Raw genomic sequence first — 6,630 nt, forward strand, 5'->3', positions numbered from 1 at the left:
CAAAGGAGCACAATTAGGCTGACTTTGCCAACTTCTCCGCAGATAAAAAGGGGAGGGGGCCTAAAAAAGGAGAATGATAATAGAAAATGGATAGTAATATGGTAGATTGAACCCCAAATTTATCAATACTTATGAAACGTTTAATAGATTTAGTATTCAAATTAAAAGATGAATAGTCAGAGTGGATAAAATAAAACGAAACCCAACGATATGTCGTTTCTGAGAAACACAGCTGATATGTAAGGACACCAAGTTGATGAAGATAAAAGGCTAGGAAAAGATGTATAATGCCGAAACCAACTAAAAGAAAGCTGGTGTAGCTATATTAATATCAGACAATACCTTTATTTAAGTAAATAAAGTAAGCGAGAATCTTCATAACAGTTTTATTCGTAATGACTTAAAACTGGAAAAAGCCAGTATCCGTCAACAAAAGAATGGCCAAACAAACTGTGGTATAGTGGTCCATGGAATACTCTCAGCAATTTTAAAAAGAATAAAATACTAATGCAGGCATTAACATGGATCAGTCTCAAAAACGTGTTAACTTAGAATTTTTACAGAAAAAGATACATACTTTATGATTCCATTTATGTGAAATTCTACAACAGGCAAAACTAATCTTTGGCTTAAAAAAAAATTTAAAACAATGATGCCCTGGGGGGAAAAGGTGGCGATTGTCACAGATTGATTGGGAAGGGGTATAAAGAACTTTCTGGGGTGTTGGTAATATTCTTTATCTTGATAGGGTTTGGGTTACATAGCTATATGTATTTGTCAAAATACTACTAAATAATATTTCTACATTTAACTCTATGTAAATTCTTTCAAAAAATTAAGAGCTGTAAAGAAATATTCTAATTAATAATATGCATGCTAATATGATCGGCTAATATGATTATCAATGTCTTCAACTTACTTTGAAATGCATCTAAGAAATAAGATGAATTGATAGACTGATGGATATGTGATGAAGCAGATCAAATAACATATTAATTGTAGAATCTAGGTAGTAGAGATATAGGTGCATTCATTGTAGAATTATTTTAAATTCTTTGAATGTTCAAAATTTTTCCAAAATGAAATGTTGGAGGGAAAAGAAGTCTAATGAGGAAATGAATAAAATATTTTAGAGAGAAATTAAAGAAACCCTATACAAATGCGAAAGCGTATTTATGTTCGTGGTTTTGAAGACTCAGTTTTACAAAGATGTCAATTTTCCCTAGATTAGTCATCTATTGCTGCATTTAAAAAAACACCAAAAAAACATGAGTGGTTTAAAACAACAATCATTTTATTGGCTCGTGTTTCTGTGGGTAATTTGGGCTGGGCACTTCTTCTGGTCTCACCTGGTGTCAATGCTGTGAGGGGCTGGGTGGGCTAAGATGGCCTTCCTCCCATATCTTGTGCTTGGTGCTGGCTATTGGTTGGACCTCTCTGTCTATTTGGTCTCTCATCCCCAGAGAAGCCAGGCCAGAATTCTTCACACGACAGTCTTAGGGCTTCAAGAGGGCAAGAACAAAAACTACAAGACCTCTGGAAGCCTAGGTTGAGGATTCCCACGATGTCATTTCTGCTGCGTTGTATTGGCCAAATTCAGTCACAAGCCAAACCCCAATTCCAGGGGGTGGAGGAATAGTTATATTACAAGGGGGCATGCATACAAAATGGGGAAAAACTGTAGCTATTTTTTTGTGATCTGCCATACTTCCCAAATTGATCTTGAAATTCAATGTCCTCTCAATCAAAATCTCCACAGTTTAAAAAATTTAAATTGACAAGCTGATTCAAAACTTTATTTAAGAATATATAAAGGGCCAAGAATAACTAGGATACTCTTGAAGAAGGCAAAGAAGGATAGAATTGATTGACTATATATCAAGACATTATAAAGCTACGGTAACTAAGACTGAGTGATATTGGCACAAGAATAGGCAAAAAGACCAATGGAATGCAATAAAGAGCACAGAAAGCACATATCCAGGCGTTTGGTTTATGGCGTAGACAGCATGTCAGCACAGTATAAAAAGGGTTATCTTTTCAATAAGTGGTCCAGGGAGAATTACATATCTATATTGAAAAAAATATGAAAAATGACCTCTACCTCACACTATGCATAGAAATCAGTATCACGTGATTGTAATTCTAAGCATGCAAGGCAAAATATAATTTTAAAATAAAACAAAGGAGAATTTCTCCATGAGCTGGGGGCAGGGAAATAATTCTTAAATAGTGTACCAAAAGCACTGAACACAAAGGAAAAGATTGCCAAGCTGAATTACATCAAAATTTAAAATTCCTGTTCACCTAAGATGCTATTAAGAAAGTGAAAAAGCAAGCCACAGAATGGCAGAGATTTGCGCCATATATAACTAGGAAAGGACTTATGTCCTGAATATATGAAGAACTCCAACAAATCAATAAGAAAAATCCAGACAATCCAGTAGAATAGGCAAGAGACATGAACTGACACTTCATAAAAGAGGATATCCAAATAGCCCATGCATGTATGAGAAGGTGCTCAATCTCCCATAATCAGGGTAATGCTAATCAAAACCACATCAGACCTCTCTATACAAACCCCAGAAGGGGCAAAAACGTTGAACAACAAGAACTCTCATATACTTCTGGTGGAAGTGTAAATTGGTTCAATCACTTTGGAAAACAATTTGGTATTATCTACTAAAATTGAGCAAATGCACGTTCCATGACTCAGCAATTCCTCTCCTAGGTCTGTATCCCTAACAGAAATGTGTGCACATATATACCGAAAGACATGTAAAAGAATGTTCACAGCCCTACTATTTACAATAACCCCAAACTGGAAACAACACAAATGTTTTTCAATGGCAGAATGGATGAATAAATTTTGGTATAATCATTTAGCAGAATACAATAAAAATGAATAAACTACAGCTATACACAAAACATGGATGGTCCTCACAAATATAATGTTGAGCAGAAGCCAGACAGAGATTAACAAAAGCTATAGGATTCCACTTAAATAAATTCAAAAAACAAACAAAAAATCCCAAAGAAACTAATCTATAGTGTTTTAGTTATGAATTATGGATTGCATAATAAAAAAGAAATGCAAGGAAGCGGCTGCTATAAGAATTAGGATAGTGGTTACCTTTTTGGAAGAAAGTATAGTTTTGGAGAGGGGATGTGGTGAACTTGTACTGTGTCAACTTAGCTTAACTGTTTCTACTTTTTCCAGAATTTTCTTTTCTATAATTCTGGGTTAGCATAGGCTGTCTGAACTTGGACACAATACAGAAGGTATAAGTGAAGAAGTAATCATATATTTTTATGCACAAAAGGCGGTGCAGGACACCAGGTGTGGTTGCATTTAGTGCAAGTTCTTACTGATCTCTGGCTCACCTTGTTCCTGTGCACAAAAATGCACACAGGGCAGTCCTCTGTGCCTACAACTACCCCAGGCCTCCTTCTTCAGCTTCTCTGACTCCTGGGCCAGACAGCCTGCTCTACTGACTTCAGAAACAGCAAGAGACACAGAATCAACAGCCATATATAAACTGATCAACCAGCTCCCACAATTGCATAAGGTCAAATCCTTGAAACAGATCTCATGTTCTAGAACAATCCTCATCATTTTCTCTGATGGGAGTGATCCACAGGAGGCATAAGAGAGCCCTCTTGGGTGCTGGGAACTTTCTGTTTCTTGAGATGGTGGTACTTTCCAGGGTGTTCACTTTGTGAGGATAAATTGAGTTTTCCATCTATGTTTTGACCAATTTTCTGTAGGTGTACTGTATTTCACAATAAGAGTTTAAAAATAATCAAAATCCCTGTTATGGCCAAAATAGACCAAAACTGCTGTCAGGACCCGATGTTTAGAATTATTGCATTTTACACTTAAAAAAAATAGTTTCTTTTAATAATTTTTGTGTTTTATTTCTAAATAATGAGCTATGACAGAAGGGTTTGGGCTGCTAATTACAGGTTCTTCTCTGGAAATAACACATTGTAGGTGTGTATAGTCTTATTTCTAACAAGAAGAAAGCCAAATCAGTTATAATCACCACTAAATATTTTTCTTCTTTGGTTCTATTTTGAAATGTTAGAGTTATATTGATATGCTATTGAAGAATTTTGATTAAATGGACATATGAATTTAGTTATGATCTTGAGGACATTTGTCAAATTAAATTTTTGCATCCTCATTGCCTTGTGGCATTTCAACATTAACATTTGTTACCATTCCTGCTTTCAACCTAAATCCATTATGAGTATAAATTCAACAAAATATGAAAGTGATTAAAATAAAAGCTGAGTGAGATCATTACCAAACTAATGTGACCTCCACTAATTGCCACACGTGTCTACACTGAATATACTCAGAAGCTCTCAAAGAGTCCCATTTTAAAGAAGAGAAATATATAAACTATTAAATTGTTTCTTTTTAAAAATAGGAAGTTGAAATATAAAATATTACTACTTTAATGACAGAAACTCCCCAAGGCACCTTGACAACTCATGGGCATTCATTAACAACAAATTGAGAAATACTGTCCTGTAAGGTCTAGCCCCGATCTAAGTATTCAGTCTTATTTCCTGGCACAGGCTAAATTTCAGGCTAACCAGACTATTCACCACTCTCCAGTAGGCTCTAAACTTTCCCTTATTTTTCTTTTCTCTTACTCCTGGCCACCAAATATTTCCAATTATCAAAACAGTACCATACTCCAAGGCTTGCGTAAATTCACCTTCTCCACAAAAATCTTTACCTGTGCTTGATCTCACCAGAAATGGGATCCGTCTTTTTTGGCTTCTATGGCACCTTTTTCCCCCTGAACTTCCCTTATGGTGTTTAACACATTCTACTTTGAATTACAGTTATTTTAGGTACTTATATGTCCTTCCAGATTTTCATGATTGGGTAGAGTTCTGGATCAGAGATAGAGAATCATAAGCTTTAGTGTTCGGCACATCAATGGTGTTGGTAAGGTCAACCAGAGAGAGTGTATAAGATAAAAAAAGAAGAGAACTAAGGACAGAACCGCAAGGAATATCAGTATTAAGAGGCAAAGAAAGAAAGACTTGTTTAGAAAAGAAACATAGAAGCAAGTTTGGTATTACAGAAGCCAAGACTCTCAAGAAAGAAATTATCAACGATGTGAAATTTGGCAATGAGATCAGGCAAAATGACAGGAAGCTCTTTGTTTTAGGTCATGATGTTTGTACTCAACTTCCTTGTGGTTCTGAGAATTTTGAGATGTCTAGTCTATATTACTCTTTCAAAAACAATAAATTTTGGGCTGTGAAAGGAGAGTAGCTAGATATAGAATTGTAGGAGGGTATTTTCAAGATGAGAAGGGCTTTAACATGTTTAAAGACTATGAGACGTGAGTCAAGACATTAAAGAGAGCAACTGAAGATAGAGGATTTTTCTGTGATATGTGATGGAGTACGAGTTGCCTTAGACCAGAGGCAGTACTCATCTTCCGTTGTGACAGGAACAGTAAGGAAAGGAAACAGTACAGACAGAGCTGAATTAGTAGTTGCCACGGGAGACAGTTGAGGAAGTTCCTGCCAATCTGTCTCAGCTTCCTCCATGAATAATAGCAAAAACCCACATGCATCTATCAGGACCATGGTAAGCACTAGACATGGACTTTCTCAGTGAACTTTCGTAGTACAATGATGCTATTATCATCTACATTTACATCTGAGAACACAGAGGCTTAGAGAGGTCAGGTAATTTGCCCAAAGTCACATCTTCAGGAGGTGGAGGAGATAAAAATCAAATCCGGGTCTATGTGATTAACCACTTATTTCAGAACCTTCAGTGAAACTGGGGTTGGGGCTTTAGTAGATGGTTGAAAAGGAATGAGGAAACTTGGATATTCCTGAAGAATAGAAGAGAAGGCTGTCTAGACATACCAAAGACTGCCTGGGAGCATTTAAGGTCCCAAATGAGTTTTAAAAAACATGAATTTGTAAGGGTTCCAATCTACAGAGTTATGGGATCTTCCCTATGGTTCTTGCAAAGATGAGAAGCTCTGTGGTCTGACTGGGGATTTTACAGAATGGACACGATGGAAGGACAAGGGGCAAGTGATTCAGTGAAACAGCAAGGCCGTATTTTATGATGACCTGTGAGATGTAGGCTGAGAGAGAAGATGGTGAACTTATGAGAGTACTGATAACCTGGGAGGAAGTGAGTGGCCGTGGACCACTTAATAGTGTCAAAGAAGTATTGAAAAGTAAGAGTGATCACATTAGCATTAGGTTGTGGTCTGGTCAGAGTGGGTTAATGAAATTTAAGATTATAGAAGTAGAACAATTCTAGATGACAAAGTATAATTAATGGTCATAAGGAAAGATTGCTGGGAGAAAGTGGAGGTAAAGTTCGTTAAAACTGAGACCAGGACACTCAAATGTTATGCATTAAATGAATTTCCTACAAGACATTAAAGATGCTCAGGAAGATGGTGGAACTGAATCTGAATGAAAACACCCTGAGGCAAAAGTTCACAATTATTGTGGAGAAGTGCCAGAAGGTCAGTAAATGACACTACTAGGAAGAAAAAAGATGGTACAGTAACAAAATATAAGCTTCAGAGAAGATAATTTTGTATGAGGTAAAGCAGTAATGATTTTGAA

The sequence above is a fragment of the Ceratotherium simum genome, chromosome 36 (genome assembly GCF_057802395.1).
Source record: "Ceratotherium simum simum isolate JZ-2026a chromosome 36, ASM5780239v1, whole genome shotgun sequence".
NCBI lineage: Eukaryota > Metazoa > Chordata > Mammalia > Perissodactyla > Rhinocerotidae > Ceratotherium > Ceratotherium simum.